This window comes from Emydura macquarii, unplaced genomic scaffold, assembly GCF_026122565.2.
Source record: "Emydura macquarii macquarii isolate MOO-44397 ecotype Brisbane River unplaced genomic scaffold, CSIRO-AGI_Emac_v2 contig_2768, whole genome shotgun sequence".
In the NCBI taxonomy this organism is placed as follows: domain Eukaryota; kingdom Metazoa; phylum Chordata; order Testudines; family Chelidae; genus Emydura; species Emydura macquarii.
The window spans coordinates 4,031,093-4,046,965 of record NW_027132905.1 but is presented as its reverse complement, the minus strand read 5'-3'; the positions used below and the strand labels follow the sequence as shown (position 1 = coordinate 4,046,965).

The following is a 15,873-nucleotide window of genomic DNA, read 5'->3' as shown; positions in this document are numbered from 1 at the left end:
TCTCATGACTCCCACAACAAACTTGGCCAGCCAGACTCTTCCTGCCACGAATCAAGACTTCCAGTAAAGTCGCCAAAGGAGCTGTGAGGTGGTGGCGGAGGGAAGGTTAAGAAAGTTCACCAGATAAACCACACACCCAGACACCCTCCTGATAGCCACTGGGCCCTGGAATTCTGTAGCAGCTGAGATTCAAAGTCCATGCATTGTATTAAGCTTCATAATTCCATGTGCAAGAGATATTAAGGAAAGCGACCCCATTATCACCAGTGGGATGGGGCTGTACAACGTATGGGGGGGATGAAGTCCATCGAACCGGACAATGTGGCAGTTCTAGATTGTAAGAGAATCCAGTGCCTGGTCGTGCGCCGTATTTAGAAATGTTGGGGAAGATCTTCCTTCCTCTTGGGCTTCAGAATTCATGTTCTTAAAGAAGCCGTGTGTTATTAAAAATGACAGAGATGGGAACGGGGAGGAAATTTCCACTGAAAATTTCAACTTTTTGTTAAAAAAAACAAACAAACCGCAGACCAACATTCTTCAGGTTTTTGGATGAACAATCAAAAATGTTCAAGGAAAACAGACTGTCTGTAAAAGAAAGTATAAAAAAAACCTTCTGTTTTGGCTAAAAGCTCATTTGCCTCTGAAAAAAAGTTTGAATGGGAATTTTTTGACCAGCCCTAAAAATTAATTCTGTTTATTCAGACACTGGAGTCCACCTTTCTTTGTATGATTTGCATAAGCACCTTAGGGGAGGCGGACATGCCCCCTTTGCGCACCCGGGGAATTCCTGACCTTTGACTCCAGCTATAGAAGCTTCTAACACTGTAGTGTGCAGGAATTGGGTCGGATCCCTTTAGATAGTTTGTGAGCCCTGTCTCCTATGTTTCAGAAGCCACCAGAACCCTGCCCAGGCAGCCGTTGATATATGTAGCTAGGTCTTGCATTGAGTTAGTAAACACAGTTATTTGTGCCTGTTGGACCATGTGGGTCCTTCATATTACGTTCATGCTGTAAAGAGCTAATGACACACCACGTACTTACATGCATCTGCTATGTGAATGTGCAAAGCAGCCTCTGAACTCTGTCTGAGCCCTGACATCACCCCAGGGTGCCTCTCTTGGCTTTGCACACAAGTTGAATCCAACCATTGTCTTCAGGGGTACCCACTCTTTGTCTTCTCACAGGGCGTCCTCCAGGAGGCATTCTCATTGGGCTGCTGAGTTGATGAGCCATAAAGCCCTTGAACGGCTACAGACGCTCCAAGCAGACCGTTGGAACCTACTGACATGACATTCTGTGTCGATGGCAGGGGGCGGCGCCGTGACTCTCGACTGGGTAAGAACGGTGTGGCTAGAACCTCTGTAAAATCGATGTTGACAGAAGAGGCCCGAACAGCTCCCCGTGCCGTAAACAAAGCGGCACATGTGCTGTAGCTGTCAATGCACTCCTGGTTCTGCATGTTACTCCGCTGCAATGCTCTGCTGGCACGTTCACGTTCAGGCCCTGCCACTGGGGCCTTCCTCTGTTGTTTTCCCGTTTCTCACTTACAATAATTATAGACCAATACAAGGAATTAAATCACAGCCGACTGAATGACGTGAAGGATTTAGAGGCCCAGCCTGCATCCATTCAACGGTAATAATGTCAACAAGGCAGGATCAGGCCCTGAAAGGGGCCGTCAGCTGTCAAAATGACGTCTCCGTGCACCATGGTTATAGTGTGGCTCTGGCGCACAGTTCTGTCAATGCCCTTCCCTCCTCGCTTCCAGCACCCCCTGCTGCTCTGATCCTGGGTGCTCCACCAGCACACCCTAACTCTGACCTGCAGCAACCTGTCCTATTTAAGTCCTGGACCTCTCTGAATCAGAAACTGCCGATCGAAGCAAAACGATGGGGTAGTTCTGCCATAGACAGCAGGAGCTGCTCCTTTCCATTTGTGGGCCATACCGGAATTTGAGCCCAAGTCTCTAAAGGAGAAATACCGCTCAGAACCCTAGAACTCGAGCGGTGTCTGTTTCTGACATGCCTACCAACTAAATGTACACTGTGGAGCAGTTTGAATGCTGTTACAATGGGGAAAGGAGACAGGAACGGCTTTGGCAGGGGCCTCAGAGGGAAGAGTGATGGAGGAACACGAGTGAGGGGTCACGTCTATAGCTTATGATGCTCCCCTCCCAACAATAAATGCATCCAAAAATGACCCGGAAGAGGCCAAAGAAAGAGACTGAGACTGAGATCTATACACTCAGCAAAGAACAAGAGCAGCAACTTAATGGCGCAATAGGCCAAGACTATCTACACGGAGGTAAGATGGAGACACAGTGCTCCAGCATGGTCGGATTATGGACTCTCAATGTAGAGATCCTCTCGTGGATACTTCTCCCCTGAGTCCCACACCTTCTAGTGCTTGGCTTACTTAGCAAATGACACTAGAAGACAGGATGGTGATTAATGCAACAGGTGTGGCTGCTTGAATCTGCACTGCCGAGGATCTCTGTTCTGACAAGCCCTCACTGCTCACCTCTCTCCAGGTTACTTTGCAGGTTAGCATTCGTCTCCTGGGTTTCGTTCCCTTCCACCTCTGGTACTCTCAGCAAATCTGCTCACTAATGAATAGAGCTGTTTGGAGAATGTCTTTTTCCCCCTGGAAAATTCTGCCTTTTCATAAAAAACAAACAAACCAAGCACCCAAAATTTTTTGCCTGGAAATTGCCAAAACCCAGAAAATTTTCAGCTGAGACCTGTTGAAAGCCAAAAAATATTTGCCTACAAACTGGAAAACGTTTATCTGAATACTGCCCAAACCTCAAATGTTCCATTTTTGGGTTCATGCCTTTCCAATCGAAAATCTAACATTTTCAAGGAAAGCAGACCGTTCCCATGGCAATATTTGTTTTGATGAAAATCCAATTTTCCATTTAAAAAAGAAAAAGTTTAGATGGAAAATTTGGGACCAGGCCTATTAATTGGTTCATTTTACACCTGGAAAAGAAAGGCATGAAGTAGCCATGTAGGGTGCAGGGAGAGGCCTGGGGTATTAACTCTGGGAAGAGTTCAGGACTAGGATACCACTGGCAGGAAGCCGTGCTACCTGAAGACTGACAGATGTCTCATCTAGGTGCAGCTGCACCTGGAATTCCTCTATGGACTGTGGTTTGAGAACTACTGGGATTGGGGCTTGTGGTGGATGAGAACGAAGATCTGGGATACTAAAAGGACCCTAACTTTCATAATCAAAACCCAGGGCCCTTTTGTAGCAATGTTTCTTACAGTCACAGAATATCTGAATGCTCCGTATTCTGGCTGCTGACACGTGGGGCTGAAAAGCGCCGCTTGGAGCAGCAAAGCAGGTCTTTGACCTCAGACTCTTACTTCTGCACTTCGGAGTCCCTCACTTACCTCCTCTCTATGGCTCTGGTAGCAGCCAGGTCCCATCCCCCCTTCAGCCCTGATTCTTGACCTCTTCCGGGGATATTACATTGGCTAGCCTGGGTCATTACCCCCTTGGGCTCACATTGCAATGTTGTTGCCCAACCAACTTTGGCCTTGAACACCGGTTGGCATGGCACATGTGCTTGTGAAGTGGGTACACAAAGCATGTCCCATCAGAGCAGCCGTACAGCTGGAACTAACGTTCTGTAGCTATAAAAAAAAAACACCCAAGTGCTTTGACTGATGAAATGAAACGGCCCTTCGGCCACTGGCTGAAAAACCAAGAAGGTCCCAATAACACCAGAGCATCCGCTCTCCTTAAGTGATACAATCCAATGGAAAGTTGGAGGCGGATGAGGAAACCATGGAAGACAAAGGGGACACGGGCAGCTTCAGAAAAAATTATCTGGAAGTGTTATTTTGCGTGTTTCCTTGTTCTGAGGCTGGGAGGGGCATCACAACTGAGGAGTGAGACTAGGGTTAGACGGCAAACAGTGTAATTCTCCTCTGGTAGCAGCTGCTTGGCCAGAGATGTGTTCTGCATGCTGCATGTATTCTATAGACCCTCTTCAGAAGTCTGCTGTACCTTAGCCAAGGGAGAAAAAGAGAATGGGATATTGGAGGAGGGAAAAACAAGCGAAGCTTTTATTTCCTCCCCCCTGTAAAGCTTCTCTCGTTTAAGTTCTGCTCAGCAAACCCGGCCTCGGGGCTGGCAATGCTGTAATGTTTAACTTACCAAAATCTGCAATAAATTTCCCTGGCTGCCCCCGACCAAGCTGCCCCTTGCTGGAGCCCTGCAGGTTTACGAGCACTGAAGAGCTATTAAGGCTTTTTACTGGCTGCTTTTTTTTTTTTTTTTGGTTAATTTCAAATTCGAGTATGACTGGCTAAACGCTGGACAAAGTCCCCATTTACCACGCCGCCTGCCCAGCGTGCGCGGCTTGTGGCCATCCGTTGTATTGCTGATTTATTGGGGTTTGTGAGTGGCTGCGGTTCTGAAGAGGGGACAATGTGTTCTTTCACCCGAGTCCAGCCGGGCTGCCGCGCTAATCAGGGCGTTCTCGTTTCAATTCCTTCTCCCCGGCCCTGGCCGCATGTGCGAAAGCCGGGGGAGAGAGGCCCCGTTTCGGATTCTGGAGCCGTCATGGGTGCAGAGGAGAGCATTGCTGTGCTGCCTGTGGAAACCGGATCGGGTTCATACATCTTCAGTGAGGTGTTTGGTTTGGCTGCCGAGGGGGTGGGGATGGAAGCCCTGAACTGGCCCTGGCGTGGTCACATCCAGCTTTGTCCATCCAAAGGCCACATTGGCCATTTGCCGGAAGCCCCAGGCATGCACCTCGTTTGTATGAAATGGAGCCGTTTGCAGCCACCCGCCTCTTCCTGCCAGATCCCAGCAGGCACTGGTTCACAGAGCATGGCATCCCGGCACCAGCAGTCTGCATTGCCTGCGCCAGCTGCTGGCCGTGAGACGGCGTGTTCCTCTGTGCCCGTGCGTTGCGTTGCATTGTGGGATTCTAGGGGTCACAGATGAGCCATAAGTCGCGTCAGCCCCCACTGAGTTAGTGAACCCCACAAAGGCAAATGTAACCAAATCACGTGGTGTCCGTGTCCCATTCCCCTGGGCTCTGCTCCCTCTCTGCTCCTGGCCCACTGATAGCTGATTAGCAAGCCATCTGTGTGTAAACAGCAGTAGCTGCCTCCCCGTCCGATTGGGCACCTCTTCACTGTTACCATCCAGTGACTATGGGAGCATGATTCCTCACCAGAGAAGCCCTTGGACGCTAGGAACTCTGGCTTCCGGGTGTATGTCTACACTGCAAACTAAGTCCAGGTCTGTGGGACCCGAGCCTGGCATGCTTGAAGACCACCCTGCATTAGAAACCTGGGCTCACCATTGCGGGACCTGGGGTCTCACAGCCGTGCTAACGCATCTGTACCGCACTACGCAGCCCCTCTGACTTGGTTCTGCAGCTTAACCTGCGCCCACGCTGCCAAGTGACAGGGCTTGGACCCAAGTGTCAGTGGGACTTGGGCTCTGACCCCCCCCCCCTTTGGAAGGGCAGGGAGACGCGGGCACCACTTTAACGGGGAAAAAGAAACTCTGGGGGTTTCCAAAGGTCTCTGTAAGTTGCCCGTTTTTCCTTTTCTGCTCCGAGTCTGCCAGGCTCCAGACCCCGCTGGAATGCTGTCTCGGAGCGCTGGCTGCAGGCTGCATTTATATTCTAGTGGAAGTGCTTTCAAAACATAGGTGGCTAATGCCTTCAGTATGTATGAAATATACCATATGCTGGGAACAAAAGGGGCTCTGTGCTATTAAAGTTTCATTTCCACCCTCCCTCCCCGCCTTCCCTCTCCCCCCTTTTCACCCTGCCCTCTTCCTTTCCTGCTCAGGCTGCTGAGGGGGACAGAGGAGACTGCGCTGCACTGCCAGATACAGGCTGAAGTCGATGGGGAAGGAAGATTCTACGCATGGCAGGGCCCATCCTGCCCTGGGGACCTCGCTCTCCAGAAGCAGGTCAGTGGGGGGCCTGTACGGGAGGGGAGACGGCAAAGGCACCAGGTTGGGGGTTGGCTCTGGAGCAGACAGAGGGTGATAAAACCACCTGGAGATCAGATGTTTGGTATTTTCCTGCTGAGGAAGGGAAGTAGGAAAGGGAGAAAGAAAGAGTGGAAGAGTGACGGGCAGAGGCGAAGAGTAAGAAGAAGGCACAGTGCGGTATCATCAGGGCAATAATGATACTGGGGGACCTTGGTCTTTCTGTCTAGAGAATAGCGTCCTGCCGGGGCTATGCCACGGAGTTCAGGTTGCAGGCCGAGGCAAGACATTCCCTCCTGCCCCTCTAAATGCAACTGCCGGTAAACGCTGCCCTGGGATCAGGACTGTCTTGGCTGTGCTGAAGGATGCTCCGGCCTTTGGCATCTGTGCGTGCGCTCCGAGGCGTTCCCCTCCCACCTACTGCAGGGCAGGACGCGGGAGCCGCCTCCGGCGCTGAACAATGTTCCTTTTATTACCCAGGGGCTGGGGCGTAAGGTAGAGCGATCTCAGATGGGCCAGGAGGAGCCAATCAACGTAGCCCTGGGCAGAGGGAGTCTGGAGTCCGTTATCTGAGGCCACAGGCGAAATCCACTGGAGCCTGTGCGTAGGCTGGAGAGGGTGAATTGATCCCCACGCTTTACACCAGCTCCCCTTTCTTTCTCCTTTGGGGAATATGGTCATGTCTGTGGCCAGGCAGAAGGGGAGCCGGCAGAGAGGCCAAGATGTCCTCTTGGGCACAGCACAGCTACCGATGGATTTCGTGACTCTTATTGGTCTTTGTCACTGTAAAAAAAATGCTGCCCGCCTCTCCAGATGTGAACATCCTCCCACCCAAGGAGGGAAGGGGGGACGTAAATGTCGTGGATGGATTATCTGGGGGGGTCCATGGCTCCTCCCTCCTTCCCCCAGATCCTGGGTGTGTGACGGTGTCAACATCTATCCCACCAGCGTAATACGTTAGCTCTCCCTGTGTGCATCCAGGCTACTAGGGATCATGTCTCTCTCTGGGGCGGCGGGGAGAGGACAAGGGCCAAAGACTAGGGAAGGGAGGAGACAAAAGGCGAGGAAGAGAAATGCCAGGCGGTAGAATTGCTACACGGTGGGAGGGTCCTGTGCTCCTGTCACATCACCGTACCGCCAAAGGGAGACGGCGCCGCTCCTGGCTGATGTCACAGGAGAGAGGGCAAAGACCATCAGGCCCCCCAGTCCATCCCCTTGTGAGTGCAGGGCTCTTCCCTGCACGGTGTTCTCCGGTGCTTGGGCCAGTCTCGGTTTAAATGGCTGAAGCCGTGGGGCTCCCATCACTTCCCCTGGGAGACCACGGCAGAGTGGAAATCCTCCTTCCCCAAATCCTGAGCTGCTTCCTCAGACACACAACACCCCTTGGCGCCCGTGAGATTTGCAGGTGCTCAGCGCCTTTTCAGGATCTGGTCCAATGGCAGATTTGCCTGAGTAAGAACTTCAGGGTTTGGCCCAATAAAAACAACCAGCTTGCTGAGACCACGCTGTGTTGCAGGGACGGAGCGGAAGATGCAGAGGCAGGGCTGCCCGACTCCTCCTCCACAAACACTTCAAAGGGCAAGCGATGGACGCGAGCATCTGCAGGGGTCACCTCCATGCCACCCTGTTGGCATTGAGTTTAGGACACTTCTCTAGGGCTTTTCCATTACTTCCATCCAGTGCACCTGGGGTGGGAGACTGCCAAATGGGAAATCTCAGACTGCTGGCCGAGGGTGCTGATCTGGGAACCAACAGAGGCACTGGTAGAGGTGCTGGACACCTATATGAAAAGCTAAGGTAGGAAGCAGGAGCGGGGAAGGGGGCGATTAGGGTGTGCTGTGAAAACAAGACTTAGACGGAGGGCAGACGGGTGGGATGCAGGGCCCGAGGAGGCTCCCTGGGGCTGGTGCAGGGGAGAGAGGCACCTCCATAAGTGCAGACAAGCCTTTGGCCTTTTGAACACTTAGCCAGAGAGAAGGTTTGGAGGCTCATCCCTTGCTAATGCCCTTCGGAGACCACAGAACTTTAATGGCGGAGCTGTTGATGGAGCTGGAGCACAGCCGGGATGTCGTTACAGAGCTGCGTTCATGTCCTGCTCTGAGGCACTGACGGGGTTAAAGAAAACAGACCGTCCAGGAGTGAGCCGATAGGCCACGGCTGTTTGGACTGGCTGGAATATACCCTCCGTGTGTTTATTTCTGTTGCACAGGCATTTTGTGAGAACTGGATCCAGACCACCAAACACACACCCCCCCCCACCCCGTGCTAAAGAGCGTTCAGATTCCAGACTGACTGGACAGACAGAAAAACGAGCTTCGGCAGATTTCTCCCCCTGTCACAAACATGTCCAGGCAGTGCTGAAACTTTCCTCCGAAGGGGAAAACATTTCAGACCAGTCATCACCACCCCAGCCCCCACATCGACTTGTCACCGAACACGCTCCAGTTATTTGAAATCGGTAGCATTTGCTTTGAAGTGCAATAGTCTTAGATTAGATCTTTCTTTCAACGCAACTCTGTCTCACACAGGGAGACTGTGCTACTGCTAGGTCCACACGATCCTGCTACGAGGGTGGGAGTGCCAGGGTTGTGTCATGCAGTCCTGAAACGTCTCGCTGCTGCTCAGGATATGACTCTGCTGGGGAGAGCAATGGGAAACCACCAGCGTGGCTCATTACAATGATCAGGCCAGAGCGCCTCGTCACCTCCGGGTTGCTCACAAACCGGGATATGTTCTAAGCCAGCTTCCCCGTTTCAAGGCAATCAGAGGGAAGCAGCACGGAAGAGTTAGTGCCTGAAGTGGAACTGGGGTGACATGGGACTTGGCTGGTTTCCTCTACTGGGAAAAAACAAAAAACCCAATTTCCGTTTCTCAAGCTATGGGAGGACCTCCCGTTAGTGTAATGAGAAGGGTTTCCAGAACATCCTCACTATGGGCCAGATTCAGAACTCAGGGATCTGCTGCAAATTCAGAGTAACTCCCTGTTCTCACTGCGGAACCAAGCCTGTCTGTCTGTCTGATCTCAGCGCTGCAGTATCCCTTAGCTCCCAGTCAATGGGCCAAAGGTCCCTTTCTACTCATTGTTTCCCAGCAGTCGTGTCCCAAACTCGCAGTGACTTCAAGGGGAGCTGAGGGGGCTTTGCTCCCGCTCTCGAGATGCCTTGGCAACCTGGCTCTCAGTCCTGGTTTGGCAGGATGGGGAGGCGGGCATGCTCTCAGAGGTTTGACAGCTGGCTATCTGCTCCACCAGGAGTGCAGCTGCTCTGCCAGTGTGCGCAAGAGCTTTAGAGACACCTGCTGCATGAGCTGTTTCTGCTTCCCGTGGAACATGACCCTGGGTGCTTCCATCCGGCTATGCAGCATCAAAGTTCCTGGCATGGATGAGAAAAAACAGTTGTCTTGATAGAGCTTTTATCGGGCCATAATCTTGTCACAGGAGAGAGGTCCAGGGCAGAGGGCTGCTGCAGAGAGGCGGTAAGGAGCCAGTCTGATGCAAGCTGCCATCTAGGGAGGCTCAGGGTAGGAAGGGAAGGTAACACCAGGAGGTCCCTAACAAAGACAGCAGCCTGTAGCAGCTTCCCTTGGAAGCCCAAGTTCTAGCTACACACTTAAAGTGAGGCATGATGGTTCCTCATGCAGCTTTTTCGTGGTAAGATTCTAGGGCAATAGGCTAAACAGAGGCAGAGAGACTCTGGAGAACGAGATTTAACGCCTGGCTCTGCTGTAAAATGGGGATAGTAAGCCTTTCTCCCTCCTTGTCTATTTCGATTGTCAGTTCTTCGGGGCAGGAAGTGTCTCTTAATGTACAATGCCTGGCACGATGGGGCGCTGATCTCAGCTAGGGTCACTCACAGCCGCTGTAGTAGAAATCATCATGAGAAAACACGGAAAACTCGATGTTTTTTAAACTTACAATTCGATTTCAAGAGAGATAAGGTAGTGGGGGGGGAGGGACTTTCGAGACAGTTTTAAACAGCAGGTGGGTGGTGGGATTGTGATGTCATAAGGAACTGTCAGTTACAGCTGGGCAAAGCACGAATTTTTCGGGTTGTTGGCCATTTCAAAAAGCTGTTCCAGGTTGGATCAAAAGCGAAATTTTTTTGGCAAATTGAAAAGTCGGGGAAGAAGCTTTCTGGTTGAACGAAACATTTTGTTCAACTAGAAAAGCAGCGTTTCATTTTGACGCCTTGTGCATGGTTTTGAATTTCAAAACGAAAAGTTGTTTCGAACTAAAAATGTTTCCTTTCAAAAACATCAGCAAAACATTTTGATGCTTTTCGGATGTTTTTTTTCCCCCTAAATGAACAATTCGACAACATCAAGATGAATTCATGCAGCATTTCAGCGTCTGCATTTTGTGCCAAAAAAAAGCTTCAGGTGAAAAATTTTGCCCCGCTCTGTTGCCAATCATCACTTTGTTGAAGGCCCTCAATTTGCAAACTGCAGTCTTGTTTCAATAGGCTTTTCGAGTTATCTAGGTTTTTAACTTAGTTTACAGGTCATGTTTCATGTCGACCATGTTGCAGCTGTGAAATAGAGCACGATAACACGGCCAAAAGCGGGGTCTGATTCCCAGATGCAGTGAGATTTTTATGACAGGGCAGAACCTTGCCAATTCACACTGCTGATCGAGAAACCCATTGCAAGTTGCCGAACGTTGCCAGTTGTATTGGGACGAAACATTAAAAAACGAAGCGGAGATACCGCCTCACAAAACATACTTTGCTCCTTTATTTGACAAGTGTGGCTTAGCTTTCATTATTTATGATGCTTCACCAGGTGCTAGACACGTTCAGCAGTATATTTCACAAATGTCCTGACATCTTAGTGATGTCAGACCTCTGTACAGCATCTGCTAAATCTGTGCCGACAAAGCTGAATGTGTGGGTGAGCAAAGGGAGGGAGAAGGAGCTGCTGTACACGACGTTTGCGAATGTCTGTACATACAAGACCTTGCAAAACTCTCCTTGCTCAGGCTGAGTCATTTTTTGTTTTGTTTTTTGGACAGATGAGTAAAATATGAGGTTTTCATTCTCATTAATCATCAGGTTCAGGGCAGGTGCCTGGGCTAGTAAATTTCGCCAGGCTGTATGTTGCAAAACTCCCATTGACTTCAAGAGGGTCACGATGTCTCCCTCTGTTTCACATAGAGGTTGAGTCACAAAGGTCAGATCCTGAACTGACTCCAAACTTCTGCATGTTTCGTTGGTGTCCAGGTTCGGCCTTCTGCTTTGGCTCTAAATAGAGTTCAGCTCGGGTCACACCTGGCTCTGGATCTGAACTTGCCCAGCGTTTGGGAATGGGGAGCAAATCGGTACCCTGATTTAAGCCCATCTCAGTCATACACACACACAAGGTACCCGTTTTTGTATTTATAACAGCACAACGTGCGTTCTAGTTCCAGTTCTGCCACTGCCCTGCTGTGTGACCCTGGGCAAGTCACTTAGCGTCTTTGTGCCTTTGTCGCCACTCTGACCCTTTGTCAGTCGTATTTCCTTAGACCGTGAGCTTGCCAGGGCAAGGACTCTCTCGCTGTGTCTGTTTATAGTGCCTGGTACAATCTTGGGTGAGCTTTTGAAGTGAAATTCCTTCCTGTGCAGAAGACCAGCACAAGGGCGATGCATGATTTAAACTCCCCTTAAGCTCTGAGAGGCTAAGCGAGGGCACTCAGGGTACGTCTACACAAGGATAAAAAACCTGCGCCTGGTCCAGGTCAGCTGACTCGGGCTTTGGGGCTGAAAAATCGCTGTGTAGACATTCAGGCTTGGGCTGGAGCTCGAGCTGCAGGACCCCGCGAGGGTGGAGCTGACTCGGGTCAGCCATGGCCGAGACGCAGGCCTTTTATCCCTGTGTAGACGTACCCTCCCGGTTCCATTTTGGGTTGCTCAGAGCAGCGTGGAGATGCTCAAATTCCGGGTTCGGGAGACTGAGCGGCCCTGCAGAAATCAGGCTGAGAGCACAGCACGGAAAAAGCGGAAGAGAGGCATCCCGTTTCTCTGTTCCTGTGGCCCAGAAGAGAGGTGCAGGGAGAGGACTGACCTCCCTCTGCTGTTACGAACGGAGACCCTTGCAGCGTGCTCTGGGCCGCTCCTCGCCTGGTGTCAATCAACGCGCAGCCCCATTGGCGTCTACTGCGCTAAGGTCCCCACCTGGGTTCGATGGCGCTACCGGCCCGCTTACCCCAGCCGGGGCTCTGCCCTGGAGGCGAAGGGCAGAAGGAAGGGATGGTTTTGGGTGCTCCTGAGGGGTCCCTTCGGCCGAGTGGCCCTGCCGAGCGCGCTGTCTGTGCGCGTGCGCGTGCCTGTGGGCGCCCGCTGGGGATCCTGGGATGAAGGAGCCTCTTATCACAGAGTACAAACCACCCTTTAAACTCCAGACTAGCCGCCCTCCGCACCCTGCAGAGCAGAGCTTCCCCAGCCCCCCCCTCAAAGGACACGGGGAGAACAAGCAGCTCTGAGGGGAGCCTGCCGGAGTCCAGGGTTCCTCGCATCCCCTGGAAGTCCTGGGCATGGGGCCCCCTCCCCCCACCCTCCCAGGGTCACTCCTAGCCCCCCTGCCCCAGCCTTTTCTTAATCGCCCCTCGGCTGATTCAGTGGAGGGAGCTACCACGGGTCAGCCAGCGGCAGGGGGCCACTAGGCCTGTGCCCCTAGCTGAGAGCCCAGGAGACTCATCACCCCACAACCTTCGGGGCCAGCAGAGGGACATGCCACCGGGTTGAGGGGCGTAGCTGCAATCAGGGCCCAAGGGGGCGTTTGCACTGTGTTGAGGATCCTCTTTCTCCTTTCATTCAACTAACAGCATCACAGAGTCCTGGGGAGGGGAGGCAGGACAAAGGTGTGTGTGTGGGGGGGGGGGGGGGGAATCACGGTAATGAGGCCCATCTAAGGGGCGGGGCTGGGCTGGCACCTCCTGCAGTGAAGCAGTGGGTGGTGGGGACGAGAGGGGCCGAGGGGTTTAAATGTATAATCCCCCCCCCTTCATTATTCTCTCCTCCCCGGTTTTTGCAGCATCTCCTCAGCTCCATTTGGGCACAAACTGAATCGAAAAGAATGCAGCTCGGTGCTAACGAGACAGCCGCCAAACACCCCCGCTCCAGCTGTTCCCCGGCCCCCTCCGGCCCCCCAGCCTGCCACGTCTCTCGAGACGGCGCGAGGCAGGGACGGGGTCTTCCCAGGTGTCGGCGGTTTGCCTAGCGCAGCCCAGGCGCCGGGGATAAACCCCCTCTCCGGGAGGGTAGGCGGCGGTGTCCCCGGCTGCGAGGAGCGTGCTGAGGACAGGAACTCTGGAATGTTGTTTTTTCCATCCTGGTTTCCTCCAAGGGAGCAAAGCGGTGATGGGAAAGGCTTTGTGTTTTTCAAAATGCATCCCCAAACTGCAGAGGGCAGAGTGCTGACAGCGGGCTCTGGGGCAGGCTTCCCAGGCTGCCCCCCCCACCCTTCACTGGGGTACAGCAAACCCGGGCTACGCCGAAGGAAGAATAAAATCGCCACGGGCCAGGTCCTGTAGCCTCTGCCTGAACTGTCATAGTTCAGAGGGCATGTAGGTATACCCCGTCCCGCGCTGGCATGGGGTAGTCTAGAGACATCCTCCCTGCATCCCATGCGGGCAGGGGCTGTCCCGGAGACACCCTCCCAGTCCCATGCTGGGAGGGGCTGTCCCAGAAACCCCCATCCTAACACAGGGAGGGAACCAGCCAGTCTCCCACTAGGGAAGGAACTACCCCTGCAGAGGGCTTTTGGCTAGTCCCCTCTGCCCCGCTCCCCCCCGGGGCTCAGCCCTGCGGGCTCAGTGGAACACAGCTGGCTCATTCCCACTGTGGGCTGGGAGGTATTCGGAGGACACGGAGAATGCCAAGGACGGGGGCAGGTTTATCCAGAGAAGGAAGGTTTGGCTGGCATGCAAGATCTGCAGTGCCCCTCTGCAGCAGGCCAGCATGTCAGCCAGTCTCGGCCGGGTCCCCGGGAAGACAGAGGGGCATCTGATACCAGATCCCAACAGATGGAGGATGCCTGGGCCCAGAGCTGCCCTGTCAGCTCTGGCTGTGCCCCACGCGGCACTCAGTTACAGTGACACCCGGAATGGCATCTCGGGGATCCGCTGGTACGCTAGGCATGGGCAGACTTTTAAAGGAACACTGTCCCCATTTCTGGGCCAGCCTTGCACCCTCCCAGCTCCCCGTGCGGTTCTTTTCGCCTCCTCAGCTCAGGGGCTGCCGCTGGTTTTCCGGGAGGTTCTTGCTCATTTTCATGCTGGGCTGTGAGGACTGAGATCAGAGGAAACGGGTGGCTTGGCCAAAGGCACAGAACGAGCTGATGACTGGCTGGAATTAGAATCCAAGACCCCCTGGGGGGCCAGGATCTTTTGCTTTAGCCATTGCCTCCCCACGCTTTTGTTTGTATCTCAGACCTGGGACTCGCCCCGGAGCGGTGGCGAGGTGGACCGGGGGAGGAGGAAGCAGCCTGGCCTCTTCCCATTTTGCTCACAAAACCCTTCCTGGAACCCAGTAGCAAAGTCACCGGTTTGCATGAAACAGGCCCCACAGACCTTGCGCCTGGAGGTCTAGCGGGACACACCCTCTTGCTGTGCGCTTGAGCCATCACTTTGGAAGACGGCACCCTCTTGGCGTGTCGGTTCCATTCCGGAGCGGCCAGTCTTCACCCCGATATAAATGGGGTGTGGGAACTCCGGCCTGTGATGGCCACAGAAGTTCCTGGTGCTCGGGATTTCTGTGCAAGAGAGGTGCTCCGACCAGACTATCCATCGTGCTGGGTGCGCAGCTGCTGGCACAGAAGGAAGGAGCGAAGAGTCCCGGATTGATGGCTGCTGGTCTATTTTAGCAGGGGAGGGCGTGTGACCTTGTGATTCGAGCTGGGGACTTGGCGTCTGAACTCCTGGGTCCCTTCCACGACTTGCAGCGTGACCTTAGGCAAGTAACTTAATACCACTTTATTCTTTTACAGCACCTTCCATGTGAGAGTTAGCGCAGCGGGGTTGAGTTCGCTTGCACAATGCCCTTCTGATGATGACAGGGCGGTGCTATTCGCCTGGTTTTACAGATGCAGAAAATAAGGCCCCGAGAAGTGACTTATTTGGGGTCAAATGGGAAATCTGTGGCAGAGCAGGGACCCAGATGCCAATCTCCTGGCTCTAGGCCTTAACCTAAAGAGAACATCCTTCTGGTCTTCTCTCTCTGCACTTCATTTTACGCATTTGCAAAACAAAGGACGCTAGTCCCAACCTCCCCACCACGTGGCAATGCTTCCCGTTGGCAAAGGGGCTGCAGATCCTGGGACGAAAGGTGCTAAGAAACTCCAGCAGATGGACGGTGTAGCCCTGTAGCTGGTTTCTGGGACCCAGCCTGTGGAGGGCCACAAGGGGGGAACACGTACCTGGGCACAAGGGTGGGCTCGTCTAGAAGCAATATATGCACTGCACGCTGTGTTGACCTGGATAATCTCATCCCCGGGTGAGAGCTGAACCATTCAAGGCCTTGTTCATCACCAGCCAACCACTCCAGCCACCCCCAAAACAGCCTGAGTCACGAATATGGCCCACGCCAGCCTCCCTCCTGGAAGGTCGGAGGCCCCGCTGATGCTGTGGGCGGCTTGGGTGTGCCGATTTGTGCTGGCAAGCCGCGTGCTTTCCCCACCAGGCCCCCCTCGCCGGGATTGGCAGGATGAAAGCCGCCAGCGCCTGCCAAAAAATGTCTGTGTAGGAGGTGGAACGTTCACTTTAGTTTTCCCTTTCGCGAGGGGTAGCGGGGGGAAGGGGAGGCGGATCTTGCTCTGGGCAGTTGAGTAGGAAGCGAAATAGACCACGGAGAGGAGGATTGTTTCCCCGTCCGTTTTTAGCAGTTTTGTGCCCCTTGACACAAGTTTAAAACTTGAAATTTTCTTACCAAAGCC

The 15,873-nt window shown here is 53.1% G+C and overlaps 1 protein-coding gene across 1 annotated transcript in view; it reads left to right on the top strand.

Moving 5' to 3' along the window:
* Positions 1–5,845: 5,845 nt before the first annotated feature.
* The window catches only part of SYNPO (synaptopodin), a 52,355-nt gene continuing 42,327 nt past the window's right edge, over positions 5,846–15,873 (top strand). Inside the window, exon 1 of the mRNA XM_067567459.1 lies at positions 5,846–5,946. The gene's annotated coding sequence lies outside the window, so the exon portion shown is untranslated. The remainder of the gene's footprint in view (positions 5,947–15,873) is intronic.